Raw genomic sequence first — 19,683 nt, 5'->3', positions numbered from 1 at the left:
AATGACTACCAGGGTACACATCAGAGAGAGCTGGAAAGAGAACAGTGGAAACCCAAGGCTGCATCATGTTCAAGTGTATGGAGTTCATTTATTTTAAGACGTGCAGTTCTCCTCTAATTACTTATGATACATCACAGCATGTTGTAAGTGAATCCCAGTATGCTTTGTGAGAATAATAACAGCTTAGGACCAACAGACCTCACTCGGGTGTCTGTTATTCAGCTCTTGCCTAGAAGCGGGAGAGAGACAGTGAAAGTCAGTATTCAGGTCTGCTTATCTGCCTGGTGATGTATCTTTTCTATGCTGATAGGCACAAGGAGCTGTGGACTTAGGGGTCAGCTGACTTAGGTAAATTCTATGGACCTGGGTAAGCTATTTGGGGTCACTGCACCTTGGTTTTCTCATTTATAAAATGGAGATGGTAAGGCTCTCCTTAAAGTTGGTGAGGGATTCATTCATTAATGTATTCAAAAAGTCAGAAATATTTATTGAGCATCTACCATGGCTGTGTGATGGGCCCCAAGGACACATCACTAAGCAGAATGGACACAATCCCTACCCTCATGAACCTTACAGCCAGTGCGGGAGATGAATGAAAGGAAAAGATATTCAAACAGCACCTGGCTCAGAGCCTGGCACACAGCAAGCGCTCAGAAAATGTGACTTGCCTTATCTTCTCTTTCCCTACTAATCTGTTCACTCATCTTATCCTCAGTGGGAAAGGTGGCAAGTCTCTTCATTTCTCTGAGCCTTAGTTTTCTCATGGGTTTATTGAAAGGTTTGGAGAGACTTTCTAATGTTTCTGCTTGCCTCGTAATTCTGAAAATCTTTGGTTCCTTTACCTTGTCATCCAGTGTATAGGGAATGGGCTTATTAAAGGGAGTCTCACTGGGGACCATCACTTGAATCCTTTGTCTTTGAGAGCAGCCTCATTATTGTTGCTGAGCTGGCCCCATGCCATCAACCTCATCCCAATATAAAGTTTGTGAGGGATATTTCCACCCTGCCCCATCTGAAACATCCTCAAAAACACCTTTGTCAACAGAAGGGCACATACTAAGGTGCCTCAAAAAGTTCATGGAAGAATATAATTGAAAGATAATATGAATCTTTCCATGAACTTTTTGAAGTACCCTCAGGTAAGAGTGGTTTTACCATACACCAAAGAGACAGTATGGTTATGGTGAGGGCTTTGATTCAGATAGATTTGCTTGGAATCCCAGTACTAGTTATGAGATTTTGGACAAATGATTTATCCTCTTCATACCTCACTTTCCACATCTGTAAGTGGGAACAAAAAATCTGCTTCAACAAGGATATTGTGAGGATTGAATAAGAAAATGTATGAGGGATGCTTGGTGTGGGGTAGATGTTTAGTAAATGGAATGTACTGCCTTGAGTTGAGAAGTGACTGCCTGTCAATTGTGGAATGGCAGATGGAAGGAACTTCTGCTGGGACGTAGAGCGCCTGCCATTTGTTCTACACTTCTACTCTCAAGCTTAATTTGTTTTTAATGAGTTCAGGACATAAATTGGTGCATTCTGTATATACATTATTCTTTTAGCAGAAGGTTGGGGGAAGAGACATTAACAAAGCTAACTAGGAAGTGTGGTGGTCTTGGCTAAGCACATGCTCAGGGCTTTAGTTCCTCACCTGTGAAACAAGAGGGTTGGACTAGATGATCTCTAAGATCCTTTTTAATTCTCAAGTTCTATGATTCCGGGGCTCAAAATCTTTGGCAGAATTTACCAAAAACAATGTTTTTGTCCTGCTTCTGCTTCACCCTCCCTTTCCACACAAGGGCTGCCAGCAGATGACAATGTTAGTCCCCTGTTGTCACTACCCTCTGCTGTCATGAACCTCATGTTCTCATAGAAAAGCTTTGTCCACTGAAATGTGAAAAGATGTGGTTTACAACCCTGACATCTTTTTGATTTTTTATTCTTGATTTCAGAGAAAGTAGTTTGAACTCATTTAGCATGATCATGAGAAATACTGGAGGCCCTATGTACGTTTAATGCAGAGACCCAAGAGTTTTAAGCTTCCTGGGAATAAGATGAGCTTTTGTGAAGGTCTAAAATTGCAGGCACATATTGATACAGTACAAGCTCTTAAGTCCACAAGAATCCTCTGATGCTCAAAGGAGAACAATCAGAAACCTAAATTAATAATTATATCAATAGATTTTCCTAAGGAAAGAAAAAAATTAACTATGCCTGAGGCTATTGGAAAAAAAATAAGGTTCCAAGTAGGGAGGCCGAAGTAATAAGCATCCAAAGCTCACTGTGATAATGTTCACTTTTAAATGTTGAGAACAACTGTGGTATTACGACCTTTTTCTTCTACCAGAAACTTGTGGCCTCTGAATATTGGGACATATTCCATCCAGTTAATTGACTCAAAGATTCCACTTCAAAGTCAAAAATCTGAGGGACTGTGAGTGTAAAGAGAGCAGTTCAGCCAGGAGTTTTTCCCAGCAGCCTCTAGAGGGCCTGAGGGAGAGAAGCCATTTTGAATACCACGGTCCACAGGCCAGAGGATTCTAAATTTGGTGTCAGAGTGTAGCATCCCCTCCTAGTCTTCCCTTCTGGGTTTAAAAGGGAGTGGCAGATCACTTTTTCTTCTCCAAATTCAGCTAGATTTTCTTAGCTTGGTTCCATGCCCTGTCCATGGAGGAAAATGTGAAGATAAAGATTTCTCAGGTAGTTGAATTTTGTAGATTCAGAGTTTTGAGGAAAAAGGATAAAAAAAAAAAAAAGAAAAAAGAAAAGAAAAAACAACAAGCAATCAATCATATGTAGTGCACCACTTTTTTGAAAAACAGTTTGAAGAAAGTAGCCTCAGCTGGTGTGAGGAGAGGAGCGTTTGGTTGGTTCCCAGTCTGCTTTGTGCCCGTCTCCCTCGTTACAGGTGGCTTAAAACAAAGTATGTTAACATGGGGCATGAAGGTGGGAAATTAATGAGAAATTTCATTAGATGTGAAATCAAAATATGGAAGAGTATTTCCATTTGTTTCCTAACACTTTAGGGTGTCAATTCCTATATTCTAAGGAGAAAAGACAGAAATTTTGAGGAAAAAAAACTGTCAACGTTTTGAATCTTTGTCCTTTTACTTATCTTATTCCTTTTGGTTCTGTTTAGAGAAAGTAACTCTAACAAGACTTTTTTCCTGGAAAGTGACTTCCAATATCATATGTATATATTCCAATATCATATATATGTATCTGTATATATGTATGTATATATACACATACATATGTATTTGTAATTTCCATTAAAATGTATATTTACATACACACACATATATAAAGGAAATTAGAATATATATAATAATATATAACATATACATATATGTGCATATATGTACAAGGGTACTTCAAAAAGTTCATGAGAAAAATAGAATTAAGAGATAGTACTAATCTTTTGATGACTTTTTTTAAGTACCCTCATATGTATATATATCACTATTCCCTCTAAGTTTACCACAATTTTGACAGTGGTTATGCTAAAGAATATTAATGGTAGAAAGTGGCAAATTTGAGACATATTTTGACCAATCTAATACACATGTAAGCCTTCCAAGTTTCTGTGTTGGGAGTAGTTTTCTTTCCTTTACCTGTGTTAGTGTGAATTCAACAAAACAATCTTAACAATCCAGATAATACACATGCAAAGGCAGGTGTGAAAAGCTATCTAAGCCCTTTCTGTTATAGTCACTTGTTGTTACTTTCTATCTCACAAAGCCACCCTTCAGCAAAAATGCTGAAATTCTCACTTTGTTGGCATTGGGTAGACTCGGCAAATAATAGAAAACCTAAATACCCATTTATTAAAAAAACCATAATCCATACAGATTGAGTTACAAAGATTTTACTTGAGTGTTGTTTATGCAAACTGTTAAATATTTGGATAATCAGTTGTCAAAGTAGCAATTCCTGGAAGAATTATGTTCTGTGAGGTTGCCAAAGTTTTTATTTTAATTTTGCCATCAAAATTAATTTCACAAAATTTTAGATTTTAAATAAAAAAATTTTAGACTTAGTTTAAATCAAATATAGATTTGATTCAGAGCCATTAGTAATTAAAGCTATGAGTACACAGCCTAGAAAAGGCTTCAGAACCACTGAAATCAAAACTTGCACCATGTGATCTTTATTCAGGAGCAGATCAACTTCTAAATTAAGAACTTTTCATCTCACAGAAAATGAAAAATAACGAGTAATTTCTTTGGGTCACGTATCTCTGTTGCCAGAAAAATAAAAGACATCAAAATTTTCAGTAACACACATAACAGGCGCCATTTTTGCTTTTATGTAAAGTATCAATTCCACATGTAATTGCTGGATATTTTCTAAATTAAGAAGAGCCCATGTGGTGAACGGGTGTACACAGAAAGATAATGAGAAAAATCTCTGTACTAAAATATACTGTAGTCTTCAAGTAAAAACACATAAATCATGTCGGTGAGGCCCAGGCTGCTGTGAAAATTACTGCTCTCGGCCCTGTGTTTCTATTAAGAGCAACCACAGAATGATCGGGACTGCGAACTTTAGGTCACGAGGTAAAGACAACCGAAACAAATGGCAACGTGCCACAATGTTAAAGACCAAACACAAAGCAATATAGAGATGTACTAGCGGATTATAACAGAGTTTTTACTCAAAGACGACTTGCATTCTAGTTTCTACTTTTCACTCCACTGCTTAGTAAATTCACTTTGCCAAAGGTGCCACAGTCCTAAGTGAGGACAAAGGAACCTTCTTTCCTTGAAAAACACTGTGTGATTTCTTGAAGTGGTTTCCAACTCCAAAGCTGTGACTCTATTTCCTTATTCAGTTGCTTATTCAGAGTCCGTTGCTAGTGAGGGTACAGCTTTAGGTTTTCTAATTATCTGGGCTGTTCCATTGCCCACAAATGGTACCCTCAGGCTGGCAGGTCATCTCAAATATCTCAAGGGTCCAGCCCAAGAGAGTGTCTGTGGCCCATGTGATTCTGTGTCTACTCCTGGAAAATCATGAAAGGGTGTGTACAACTGAGAGTGGCTCTGTAAGAGCTCAAGGCTTTAAAATGTAGGCAGGGCATAGAGGCAAGCAAACTGCTCCTCTACATGACTTCTTTCTGTCCTGGGCTTTCAGAGGTAAGCTATAAGAACAGATACTCTCTTGGTCCCCTTATGAAAGAAAGATATGTTCAAGTGACTCCTGAAACTTTTCTTGGCTCAAAACACAAAGAATCACTAGGAATCATATTATTCACCTGGGATGTATTATTCAGGCTAGTAGAAACCCAAAGAATGTTGGAATTTATACGTAAGACTTATTTATCAGGTTTCCTCTGTGCATGTACCTTGAGCTGTAATTTTCAACTGCACTTTAGAGTCATCTGGGGAACTTTAAAATAATCCCAATGGCCAGGCCACACCCAAAAACAATTATATCAGAATCTCCAGAGGCGGGACCCAGGCTGATCAATATTTTTTAAAGCTCCCCTGCCAATTTCAGCAGGCAGCCAAGGTTAAAGCCAAGCCTGCACGAGAGGACTAACAGTCAGTAGCATGGACCTGGGTCTCAGGAGCTGAGAACAGAAGGGTGGAAATGTTCTCAGTTGAGATGACTTGTTGAAAGTGTCCAGATTTCTAGGTAACTACCTACTGTCTATTGAAAACTTATTTCTGTTTTCCTCCTAAGGGTCAGAATCAAAGGGAGGCAGTCTAAAAATAACTTAGCAGCAGCCTGCTTGGCTGATGGCAGTGCTGGAAATTCTAAGTTGACTTTTAACTTAAGCTTATTGCCTTCTTCCTTTAAAACACTGTAACTATTGAGAATCAAGTTGCAGATCAATAAAAGGTCTTATTAATCATGTTAACAAGTGTGAAAGGTCCAAACCAACACCCAGTCCCTATCAGTTATCTCTGATACTTACATAACCCTTTATCTAAAATCCAAGAAATTATTAATGGAGAAAAAACAGCAAATATAGTTGAAGAGAACTGTATATCCTTAAAGGAATGACAAGTGATACATTCTCCACATTAATTTATATCTGCCCTTCATCTCCGTAGGCTCAATTAATAAAAGTTATGCATAAATCATATGAGAGATCATTAAATCAACCAGTTCACAGTGCTGACTAATTGGTAAATAAATACTTCATGAAAATAGTGATGGGTGTATAGATTCTGTTTTCCTTTTAAAAAGAGAGAGAAAAAAAGAAAAAAGCTTTATCTATTGCTTTGGTATAGGTATCTCATCCATTTCAATTTTGTAATATTTTCCAAGTTTGTTGGAGGGAAATAGCCACAAAAACAGAGTCCCACAGAGAGACCATAAGCCTGGAAGAAAATTTTAAAATCAAATAAAAAATTCAGATTCATGTAATTAACCAGATGCCTAGTAGCATGCACATAAGACATTCTAAATCTGGATGTTACCATATTTGTGTTTTGATCCACTAGTTTGGCATTGTGTGAACATAACTATAGACAGAGGAAAAGCAAGCAAGACAGGGACAGAAAAGGATAAATATATAGCTCTTTACCAGGATACCTTGAAAACATAAAAGATCTTTTGTAAATTAGTTTGCTTTCTGAGATTTAATTTTTTTTTTTAAGATTTCTGCTGTATATAAAAAATAATATTTTCAAGATAGAAAACTTTTTTCTCCTCACCATGAGACCCGAGTTTGAGGTCAGGCTGTACTGCTTGCCAGCTGTGTGACCTTGGCCAAGGCACCAAACCTCTCTGCACCTGTTTCCTCATTAGGGAAGAATGATGGTACTTACTTATAAAGATGTTGCTGGAATTAAATATGATGCTGTGTGAAAAACACTTAACCCAGGTGCAGGTGCAGAGTAAAATGCTCAAGAAATATTTGTTGTTGTTGTTGCTATTTATGGTGCATAGACAGTCCTAGTACCTGTCTTGAGTTTTCTGCAAGGAAATGCAATTCTTACAGAAATGGATCCCTCAGAGCAAAGGCTTGTGTTCATATTCGAATAGAGACCAGTGGCCCTAAGTAAAATGAAAATTCAGAAAAATTATGCTTCCAGCCTTGACCGGTCACTCCCATTGCTCATGGAAATGAGTATCCTTGTGGCCAAGGAAGAGTGGAGGCAAACTTAGAAATGATGCAATGTTCCTAGAGGCTTGCGGGAGAAGGCTCAGTGAGAAAGGACCCAACCGTGAACCGAGGATCTCTGCCTCATGACAACAGATGAGGGAGGCTGAGCTGTCACCCTGAGTACCTCCTGTCTGACCAGAGGTGAAACTAGGATTACTCACAAGAGTCTTATCAGTCTGGTAGCGAAGATACGTGGTAGCTAAACTCACAAATACACTCAAACACTTACTGAAAGTAGAGTCCAGTCAAGTTCGCTTAGGATGCAGGTGTGGATCCTGCCATGCAGCAGCTGTCCAGGGATGGGGGAGCCATCAGCCGAGGCCAGAGTGCCCCAGGTTAGTTTCTGTAGCAAGGGGATTGTGTCTCCTAGCCAAGCTGCTACCTTTGCACGCTTTGAAGTGAGCTATTGCTGAAAAGCATATGTTGACCTCCAGAGAGTAAGCTCAGGAGGGGATTCTGTGGGCAAGTGAAAGAGAAAACCCCTTTGTTTCTGTCCCCCAGGCCCCAAGAGAGAAAAGCCACAATGACAATAGTTTTTCTTAACAAAAGGTTTAAATATTTAGCGCCTGTTGCCAAGTACTTATTTCACTCTTCGGGGGACCTAGGAACCACAACTCCTGCTGGGATTGTTTTTTAAAGAAAAATTTGAGTGAGAAAGAAAGAAGTGGAGGAAGAGAAGGGGACAAAATGGGGGAAGGGGAACTGCGAGAATCAGTAAGCCACTGAAGGAAACTGGATCGCTCCCTGGGTTTGGAGGAGAGCAAGAACTTGCTGGGCACCTGTCAATCGGGGCTGCCCCGATGGAACGGCCATCCTGGCAGCTGTTCAGGGTACCCCTCACTAGGCACATGTGGTTGGATACAGCTACCCCAGAAATGAGCCCAGAGCTGGAGAGGGGGCAGCCAGGCCATCTTCCCTCAGAAACAGTGTTGCTCCCCCCCCCACATTTGTCCGGAAGCAAATGTGCTTTTTCTGTTCTGTTTTTCAGAACAAGAACTTGTTTCCCCCCCGCCCCCGGAATCTAAGAAAGGAAGTAGCAGTTGTTACACTAACTTCATATCTCTCCCCCCAACTCTTCCCAGACTGCTTCTCTGATGACACCAAACCCCAAAAGCTTCTGTCCCTTTTCTTCATGGGAATTATCCAGACCTCCTGGTAGTGTGTCTCTAGCCATTATTAACTTGAACTTAATTACAGTCATAGAACCCATCGTCACAAAGTTAGTTCCATGAAAGAGCCTTTGCCCCAACAAAGATTTTTTTTTTCCCTGAAAAGTGTGTAGGAGGTAATTTATAAACCAAGAGGCTGCCTTATAATTGTTGACTTGTCCAACTTTGGGGTATATTTTATATTAGGTTAAGAAGGGCTAATTTATTGTATATATGCATATTATTTATTTATTTATTGTACATACCATAAATACTAGCTTTTGTAATAAATCAGACAGAAGTTAAGTTGCTTAGCTAAACTTGTGAGGGTTGAGCCAGATTCAAATTCGCACAGGAGGTTGCAGCCAATCACAGGGCCAAATGAAAGTTTGGTACAGCTTTTGGGCCCCTTCGCAAAGACACCGCACCCCTTCCACAGTCACCTTCCACAGCCATCTCAGTAAACACACAATCTCACAGGAGCAGTGGGTCTACAGCGTAAAGATGGCTTCAAGTCTAGTCTTTCTGCAGCTCTCCAACCAGGTTGCAATTCCTAATATCTGGGGAATCTGGAGTCAGTGTTGACTACAACTGTTAGAGAAATAGTGTTTGGAATTTTTTCCATTTACTGAGGAGATACATAAGAGAGAAAAAAATTCATTTGACTTTTATATTGAATCATCCAACAAACATTAATTAATTTCTATCAGTGAGCAAGGAGTCTGACAAAAATTCTTTGCTTGGCCAAATTTATTCAGGCTTCTGAACCTTCTCCTAGCCTATCTGTGCACGTTCTTGTAAAATCCAGTTTTAGCAGAGAACCCTGCAAGTCAGTTTAGCCAGAACACACCATCCTCGATACCTGATCATCTTCTATAGCTGATCAGTTTCCTCATCCTCCACTATCCCCCAAGTGATGTCTAATGACCCTGACCTGTCTTCAGCAAGAATGTTGTTAGGTAGGTTTAGCCAGAATCTCCCTTAACCCTGATGTTTCCTCCTAGTAATTTTCCATCCACGGACCCCCATGTTGCTCCTTGGCTATAAATTTCCACTTGCCCATGCCGTATTCAGAGTTGAGCACAATCTCTCTCCCCCACTGCAAGACCCCATTGCAGTGATCCCTATCCTATTGCAGTGGTCCTAAATAAAGTCTTCCTTACCATGCTCTAGCAAATATCATTTAATAACTTTTTTTTTTAACAAGCCCTATTAAGGTGTCGTTGGGACTCAGAAAATGATACTCCCAAGTATGGTGGTTTGGAATGCTGAGGACTTTTGAATTAAAGGAAATTGTAAGGCCTTAGAAGCTGCCTCAGAACCAAGGACTTTCTAACTTTCTCTTGTCTCCCCTCTCCCCCATGTGCACAGAGGGGCTCTCTATGGAAATTCCCTTCTCTTACTGAGGAAAACTTCTTCCAAAAGACATGCAATTGTCTTAAGACCCACTCTGTATTAGTCTGTTTTCTGTTGCTTATAACTGAATACCTGGAACTGGGTAATTTATAAAGAAATAGAATTTATTTCTTACAGTTCAGAGGCTAGGAGGGCCACAATCCAGGGGGCACCTCCTGGTGAGGGCCTTGTTCTTGGTGGTGACTCTGCAGTTATGGAGAGTGTTACGTGGTGACAATGGGCTGAGCAAGAGAAAGCTAAGCTTCTCAGTTGCTCTCGTTTTAAAGCCATCAGAACAATGCTCATTACTCCATGAATAGGTCAATCCATTCATGAGGACCCAGTCCTCATAATCTAATCACCTTTTTAAAGCCCCACCTTTCAATGATCATAATAGGACTTCCCACCCTCGTAACATTGTTACAGTGGGGATTAAGTTTCCAATACATGAACCTTTGGGGGTCACATTTGATCCATAGCACCCTCCCTAGGAATCTCATCAAATAACCAGGAAAGATTGACCACCAGAGAAGAGAAAAGACTAAGTCATCACCACACCCAGACAGGCTCTTCATGTATTCTTTCAAAGTAGCTCAGAGAGATTACCTGGGAGACTTTATCTGCATAATAAGACAGCCTTTGTTCACAGTAAAGTTCTGCCCCTTCCCGCTACTTCCCCCAGAGCTCAGAGGAACTTTGTCCCAGGCCATTGTCTGTTCTTTGGGATCATTCAGTTCCCCTGAAAATTATTTACTACCCTTCACAGTTGCCTACATCCCCATATCCTGCTCCCATGTGAAGAGGGTACTATTTAAGCTTTAGCCATCTGGCTCTTCTTTGAGTCTCATATTTTCTATGGCTCCTGTGCTTATGACTGTTATTAAATTTGTATGCCTTTCTCCTGCTAGTCTGTCTATTGTCAGTTCAGCAGACATGAACCTTCAGAGGGGAAGATAAATTCTCTTCACCCCTATAGTGTCATGGAAAATACCCTAGGTAAGATCCAAAATTCTTAGCCTTTTTATAAGATCTGTCCCTTGCCTATCTCTCCAAGCTTATGGTACCAGGTGGACCAGACTTCTACCAGTTCCTTGAATGTTCCCTGCTTTCTTTTTTCTCCCAGCCTCTGTATCTCTCCCTGTGTCTGGAACACACTTCCCACTGTATCCTACGAGACCTATATCTACTCATCCTTTAAGTCTAAGCTTTGGTATAATTCTCCTAGGACAGTCTTCTCTGACCCCTTGGACTATGCTATGTTTCTTTGCTATATGCTCCCACAGCATCTTGCAATTCCCCTTTCAAACAACTCCTTTCATGCTTATTATTTCTTAAATGTCTTTCTTCCTTTTTGCAAATTTCTTAAGGGCAAGGACTATGTCTGTCTTATGTACAACTATGTTCCAGTAGCCTAATACTTCATACTTAGCACATAGTAGTTACTTTCTGTTTATTAAATTATTATTTGAGTAGAATGATCCCTGCTCATAAGGGTTCTTATAACAGGAGTGGGGGGGGGGGGGAGTAAATAAGTACCAGAGTGTATGTGTGTGTACCTACTTAAGTACCACACATTAAAACCCAACAACTACCACCAAGAAAAACATCCTAAACTAAGACTTTCCAGTTTCTGATTCTCCTAATATTGAATAGCATCACATGGCTTTAAATCCCTATTTATATTCATTGCTACTGTTGCAGATATTTAGCCACTGTTCATGAGAATGAGTAAAAAGAACTCAAATCTCTGAATACTAAATCTTGTTTCCCTATATAGCTCAAGTTTACAGAATTTTTTTCAGGGGCACAGCATTCAGACTTAACTTTTCCTGCATAAGCAAATTGTGTGCAGTATTATGATTAATAGCGAAGTGATGGCACATTAGCTATGAAAGACCAAAAGCACCACAGTAAGAGAGTACCCAAGAGCTCTGTCAGTCAAAGTTCTGCATATAAAACTCTGCAAAGCACTTACTAAAGTTACTGATTACATAGAACTGTGCTACGACAGAAGTCCTGTAGAAAATACTAGCAAGTAAAATTCAGTAGTGTATAAAAATAAATTATGATAATATAGAATTTATCTCAGGATTTCAAGGACGGTTTAACATTTTTAAGACTATTAATGTACAATACCAATATGTCACCCTACTAGAAAGTTAAGATAGACTAAACTGCAGAGTCTAAAGTAGAACTTCAGTTCTGTGGTTCATCTAAATAGATGCAGAAATAGCTTTTGACAAAATACAACATTTGAGTATTATCAAACATGGAATAGAGGATACTGTACTTTACCTCATAAAATTAATTTATTAAAAATTACAGCAAAAATCATACTTAATGGTGAAACTTTAGAGGCATTCTTATTAAGGTCAGGAACTGGATAGTCATGCTTATTAACTCTGCTTATATTCAACATTGTGTTGACATATTAGACAATGTGATAAGGCAGGAAAAAAGAAAAGTATAACTGGAAATGAAGAAATATATTTTTCTTATTTGTAACAATATGATAGTCTATATGGGAAATCTGCAGCAATCTATAAACCACTGAAACTAATAAGAGTCCAGCAAGTTGATGTTCAAATAAATATACAAAAATCAATAATCCTTCCATATTCTAGCAATGACCAATTCAAAAATATAATACAAAAAATACCAGTTACAATAGCAACAGAAAATATGTGTGGTAGCCAGCTCCCAAGGTGGCCCCCGATGATTCCCCACGCCTGCCCTCCACCTTCCTGGTATTCATGCAGTCTATAATCTCCCATATTTAATAAGGCTGATGTGTGTAACCAATGGGATATCACAGAAATAACAGTGTGTGACATCCAAGGTTGGGTCATGCCTTAGTCCATTTGTGTTGCTGTAACAGAATACCTGAGACTGGGTAATTTATAAAAAACAGAAATTTATTCTCTCACAGTTCTAGAGGCTGGGAAGACGAAGACCAAGTTGCCAGCACCTGGTGAAGGCATTCTTGCTGTGTCCTCTGGAGGGGAGGAACACTGTGTCCTCACATGGCAGAAGACAGAAGGGCAAGATAGCTGAATGCTGTGTGAAGCCTCTTTTATAAGGACCTTAATCCATTATGACCTTAAACCCTTATGACCTAACCATTTCGAAAAGACCCTGCTCTCAATAGTATCACATTGAACACCTGAGTTTTAGAAGGGAACATTCAAACTATAGCAGATTATATAAGATAATTTTGGTTTTAACCTCTCTCAGATCCCTTGTGGGTAGAAGGCAGCTACCATTCCATGAGGACACTAGAACAACCCTAGAAAAGAAGCCTATGTGGTAAAGAACTAAGGCCTCTTGCCAACAGCCAGTAAGGAACTGAGGCTTCCTTGCAACATCCACACTGGAAGCAGATCCTCCAGTCCCAGTCAAGCCTTCAGATGACTGCAGCCCTGGCTGGCACTTTGATTCAATTCTCACGAAAGATCCTGAGCTAGAATTACACAGCTGAGCTGCTTCTGAATTCCTGGCCCTCAGAAACTGTGAGATAATAAGTGTTTGTTGCTCTAAACCACTAAGTTTTGGGGTAATTAGATAGGTTGCAATAAATATATAATTTAAACAAAAATTAATAAATAAATTTAAGAAAAGATGTAAACAATTTTATAGGAAAAATATTGTAAAATCACTGTGTCTAAAAGACAAATTAAATAAATTGAATTGTATCCCTGAAAGTCCATGTATTAGAAACTTAAGCCCCACTGTGACTGTTAAGAAGGTGGGAAATCCTATTACGGTAATTGAAAGGTGGGGCCTTGAAGAGGTGATCGGATTGTAGGACCATGCCCAAGTAAATAGATTAATCCATTAATGGTTTACTGGTGGTTATGGGCGTGGTTCTGAGGGATTTAAAAGGAGAAGGAATGAGGAGTTAGCTCTCTCTCTGCTTCAGCCATCCTCCATGTGACACCCTGCTTTGCTGTGAAGAGTCACTACCCACCAATGAGGCTCTTACCAGATGTGTTCCCTGGACTTTAGACTTCCAAGCCTCTGAAACTGTAAGAAATAAATATTGTTTCTTTATAAATTACTCGGCTTCAGGTATTATGATATAAACAATAGAAATAGACTAATATAAATAGGTACAATACTCTTTGTTTATAAGGATAAGAATTCTTTCCAATTTAAACTGTACATGCAGGGCAAAATCCCAGCATACTTGCTATGCAACTTGATGAGCTAATCCTAAAATTCAAATGGAAGATCACAAGAGCAAGAAGAGTTAAGAAACTCTGAAGAACAATACCAGATTGTAGAGGGGGATGCGGCTTGTCTCCCAGATATCAAAATTCATTATAAAGTTGTAGTTAAGGCAATGTGGTATTGGCACAGAGGCAGACAAACAAATCAATGGAACAGCATAGAAAGGCCAGATGCAGACTAGGAAACTTAATTTATGTGGTAGGCTGGCTAATAACCCTTTCCCTTGGTCTCCCCAAAGATGTCCACATCCTAGTTCTCAGAATCTGTTAACACATTAGCTTACATAGTAAAGGGGAGTTATAGCTGCAGATGCAATTAGAGTTTCTAATCAGTTGGCCTGATTAGAACAGGGAGATTATCCTGAATTATCTGGGTGGGCCCAGTGTAATCACAAGTATCCTTAACAGTGAAGCTGGAGGCAGAAGATGTCAGTGTCAGAAAGATAGTTTTGTGAGAAGAATTTGACCTGGCATTGCTGGTTTTGAAGATGGAGGAATGGGGCCATGAGCCAAGGAATGCAGGAGGCCTACAGAAGCTGGAGAAAACAAGGAAATGAATTCTTCCCTAGGGTCTCCAGAAGGAACGTAGGCCTGCTAACACCTAGATTTTGGCCCAGTAGAACAAATTTTGGACTTCTTACCTCAAGAAATTTTGAGATAATAAATTTGTGTTGCTTTAAGCTACTAAGTTAGTGGTTATCTGTTTCAGTAGCAGTAGGAAACTAGAACAATCTATGATAGAGACAGTTTACAAATTGATAGCGAAGAAGGCAATAAAAGGAGCAAGACCAATTGTTTTTTCCATACAGAAAAGCAGAAAATTAGATTCCTCCCTCACGTCACATACAATAATAAATTTAAGGTGGAGTGAGTACCCACATGTGAAAAACAAAATATTAAAACTTTTAAAAGGTAAAAAGTTTAATGTCTTTATAAGCTTGGGGAGGGAAGATTTCTTAAACAATGCACAAAAAGTACAAGCCATGAAGAAAAGAAATTGATAAAACTATGTTAAAATTAAAAGTATCTGTTCAAGGAAAGATACGACATATAAATATAGAAGACAAGACAGACTAGCAGAATATATTTACAAAGCACCTAATCCACAACGAAGTAATAGCCACAATATAGAAATAATTGTCACAAATAGATGAAAGAAAGACAACCCAATAGAAAAATGGACAAAAGACATGAATAGGCAGTTCACAGAAAAGAAATTCAAATGCCTCTTAACAAATGAGAAAGTGCTTATCTTTATTATTAATCAGAGACAAGCAAAGAAAGTGATATACCATTGTGTTTCTGACTAGGAAATTTTTTTTTTTATCTGAAAGTCCAAGAGTTGGTGAGGATACAGAGAAAAGGAAGGCTCATAGTGTGCTGGTATGAGTGCAAATTCATATTTTATTTTTGGGGAGCAATTTGGCAATATTCTGAACAGTAGAAAATGTGCATCCTGTATGGCCCAGCAATTGCTTTCTAGGGAGGCATATATCCCAGAAAACTTCTTGTGCTTGTGCATAGGAGAGATGCGCAAGAATATCCATCATGGCATGATTTATAATAGTGAAAAGTCATGAAAAACTAAATGTAATGAAAAAGAGAATAGATATTGTGTTGTATTCATAAAATTAACGAGAGAGTGCTATGTGTATCAACGTGGATAAATATTGAGAACATTTTGTGGAAAAAGTAAACTTGCAGAATGATCAATATATTCTGCATTTACACAAAGTTTAAAAACATATGCTATTTATGCTTTCACAAATAAGGTTTTGTGGGACTGGAAGCTCATATAATTCTTTAAGAAAAAGAATATAAAATTAGATACAAAATTGAATATTAATTTCAAATAAAAAATCACAACAAATATAAATTTTTAAAAGCTTATAAATACCACAAAATCTAGAAAAACAATATAATATTATTATTGACTATTAGACATACCTTTGTATTACTGTGTTTCTTACATTCTTAAGTGCATTCTTTGAGACTTTAATTTTGTAACAAAATTTTTTATAGACAGTAAAAAGGTAATTCCATCTTTTCTCTAGCATGGTTGATCAACAAATTAAGAAAGAAAATAGTACTTAAGAAAATATTCTTTAAGCATCAAAATTCTGTACCTTCTGTCCTTGTTGCTAGCAGAGTGGCCATTTGACTTCTCTGGGTAGGGCTCCCAGGGCAGCCTGGGCTATCGCCCCTGAGCAAGGAGCAGGTCCTCCTTATAGGGTTGAATACGACAATTAGAGGCGCAGGGAGATCCACCAGGAGCAGATTCTCCTCGGGAGATAGGAGGCTATAGAGGTAGTGCTGGCAGTCCCATGGTAGGGAATGAAAGGAAAATTCAGGATAGTGATTACCACAGGGATTAGAGAAGAAGGATGGCATTGGGACGGGACAGTTGGGTAGGACAGCATTGGGACAGGGGTTTCAACAGTAGACCAACTTAAAAAAACGAAGCAATTATTGTAAGATGTTAAGACCTATTACGTGAGTGTTTTTCATATTATTCCTTCTTTTCTAGGTGTTTAACATATTTTATAATTATATTTTAAAAAATCAAAACACTGACTACCGGGGTTGTAACTGCAGTGCCCCCACGGTGCTCAAATAACTTGAAAAGTTCTCATCCAAAAAAAGCATATTGTTTTCGAATCACAAATTTTTACATTTGGCTCTGCTGATTCTCCAGTTCTCTGAAGGTCATAGTTTCTCCATTTTACTAGTTCCACAATCAAGACATATGAATTGTTACTTCTGTAGTGAAAAGTAGTACAAACATGCTGAGTAATTAAATTCAGTCCATGATTTTTAGTTTGCCCAGGATTTAGAGACTAATTAGAACATGGATTTTTTTAAAAACAGTAACTTGTTGCTCTCCATACTATATAAAATTTCTACAATAAAGTCATTTCTGTAAGAAGACACTAAGCACTTTGGAGCTACTGCTGAAGACCCGCGCCTTGGCTAACCCTTCCCGGTCCTCCACGTAAGGCCACCATAGGCTGGGGCCGGCACAGTTCCCAGGGGGACATCTAGTTACTTAGACCACAATGTTTACTCTTTAACACAAGTTTCACAAGTGAACAACAGCAATATTTCAGCAGTTAATTCAGAGAAATGAGTTCTAATTGTGGATAATACAGTGAATATACTAAAAGCCTAGGATATATAATACATTTTTAACAAAGCATAAATTATGTAAAATGCAAATTTAACAGTAATTAAGAGTGTCCATTGTGTTTACTTTAGGATGCTTTTGAAATACTTTAACAGAAAAAATCTACACTACGTTTCCAATACCCACTCGCAGGGAACTACTTTTTTTTTTTGTCGTTTTTTCGTGACCGGCACTCCGCCAGTCCTATATGGGATCCGAACCCGCGGCGGGAGCGTCGCCGCGCTCCCAGCGCAGCACTCTACCAAGTGCGCCACGGGCTCGGCGGAACTACTTTTGATATTATTGATTTAAAACAAAGTTCTTCATAGAAGCTCAGTAGAGAGCAAGACTTCAAATACAGAACAGCTGTTATGTTTTAAAAGTCTTGGCTAGTCCTTAAAATTGTGCTTTGGTAAGATAGATATAATAAAAATTAATCTGCCTTGTCACACTCGACCACCGCTGTCTCTGCCCCACAAACAACCCCCGCTTAGGGGTTAAACTATAGTCCCCAGACAGTACAATCCCAAGAGCAGCAGGCTTCGACCTGTGTCTGTGAAAACCCACTTTCTCTCTCAGGCTGACAGCTTGTCTGTGTTTTGGGAAGAACATACGCCCCTCCTACTTCTTCCTAATGAACTGTAATGAATAGCACTGGGGACCAGCCAAACCCAAACAGGTATGTTTGTTTATGCAACCTTGTTTAGAAAGGGTTTGGGAATAATATTATATTTATTTCCAGAATATTTAACAGGAAAAATCACCTGTGTGTCTATGCACACACGCATACACACACACACACGCACACATTCTTACATACCCTGAAGTTCTAGAACACTTTGCAGTTTGAGGAAAATCTTTCCTCTTCACATTTAATATTTGGAAATGCTTGAGGTTTGAGGAAAACATTTTCATTAAGCGTTTGATGTCGTGAAGGAGCTCCGGGCAGTGGAGAACTGCTTTCGTTCACATTTCAGAAGCTCCTCAGGACGTAGGAAGAGAAGCTAATGAAATGTTTCCCCGTTTAAAGTCACTTACAGGAAACAGAATCTTCTAAAACTTAAGACATCCCATTTTAAAGTGCACAGTAATATTAAATACTACCCCAAAGCCACAATACTCTGACGGGGAGTAGCGACCCACCATCTCCTCTGAGGAGTTCATATAATTTTCAACCTAATATTGATAAATGGAATTGCTGAGTCACAGATTATTAGTTAATTATTCATAAGCCGAGAGACTGAAGAAACCTAGTTTTCATATGTGAGGTAGAAAATGAAAATGAAAATAAAAAAATTTTAGTCTTCTGTTACTTCTGTTACTAATCAGTTAACCTGTATCTAGCTACCTATGTACTTACACGTTCGACCAGCGTTAATTGACTGTGTACCAGGTAACAGATGTTATAATAGGACTCGCTGGGCATACAAACATGAGCAGTTATAGAATTTGCCCTCAAGGAGATTAAAGTCAAAGGTAAAAATATGTTTTTGGAGAAGTGATAAATCAGAGAGAGTGGGCCTACTCTGGAATTTTTTTGGATTACTTCCTAAATAAGTAAAAGAGATTTATGTAGAATTTTTGCTTCTGGTCCCCACAACTTTGTGTTCTGCTGGCTTGAAGGTCTTGATACTCGAGAAAAAGAAGGCTTCCATCAGGGGATGTAATAATGGTTCCACTGAATTAGAAGATGAGATTGTCACTTGGCATTTTAGGCTCCTTAGGCTACTGACCCAACAGGAAAAGAAAGAGATTACTCTACTGAATGTATGGATTCAAATAAGCTAGGAATTAGAGATACAAAATGGGGACGAAGAGGACTACATCTGGAATCCAGGAGATTCTCCAGGTACTTCTCAGTTCTTGCATGTCCAATAGTAAAAGTTAATGGAAAACTACAGCAAGAAGAAATCTGCAGAACCACTGCAGGTGCAGGCCCTTCAGGAATGATGTTTGGGTCACCTTGCCAGGCAAAGAAGCTCAAGAAGCTGAAGTCCTCGATGAGAGATCATAGAGTAAGGAATAAGGAAATCATAAGCCTCAACTATGGCTTTGTAACCATTTCATTTACAATAACAAGGGTCATAACAGCTATACATATTTTCTTTTTGCTTTTCTTAATGCACAAGTATGTATACACAAGCACACTGATTTCTTCTCTCTTTCCTTCTTGTTCTCATGCTGTTACTACTATTCTCAACCCCACACTCTGTGATGGTGGGATAGGACCATGCAAACTGTGTTTCTCCTTCGCCTTATGACCTCCTGTCAGACTCTGCTGATAAGGGGAGCTAGAGGAAGACTGCAAAGCAGGAGGGGTAGGAGGGACTCGCTTCTTCCTGTTTGCTTCATGTTCCTATCAGAGTCACTACTACAACAAATATTAGTCCTGGCAGCAGGAGTGGATTCCAGCAGTAGCGGTTAGTTCCAGTTTGCAGTGTCCCCACACTACCAGAACCAGCCTCATTAATCCCCTCAAATACCAGCACCAGCTGGACAGTGACCCTACTCAGAGGTCTTGGTTTCAGCTCTTTGAGGCCCCTCATCCAAGCCTAAGTTCTAACAATCATCTTCTCTTTGTTCCTGAAGCTATAGGAGTGCTAGCTGCTTCCCAAAGTTATTAGACCT

At 39.0% G+C, this 19,683-nt stretch overlaps 1 protein-coding gene across 1 annotated transcript in view; it reads right to left on the bottom strand.

The window, feature by feature from the left end:
- MYO3B (myosin IIIB) overlaps positions 1-19,683 on the bottom strand; it is a 386,192-nt gene that overhangs the window by 32,444 nt on the left and 334,065 nt on the right. The window lies entirely within an intron of this gene.

Source organism: Cynocephalus volans, chromosome 1 (genome assembly GCF_027409185.1).
Source record: "Cynocephalus volans isolate mCynVol1 chromosome 1, mCynVol1.pri, whole genome shotgun sequence".
Lineage (NCBI taxonomy): Eukaryota > Metazoa > Chordata > Mammalia > Dermoptera > Cynocephalidae > Cynocephalus > Cynocephalus volans.
Note: the sequence above shows the minus strand (reverse complement) of the source record. Positions and strands in the feature narration are given on the sequence as shown.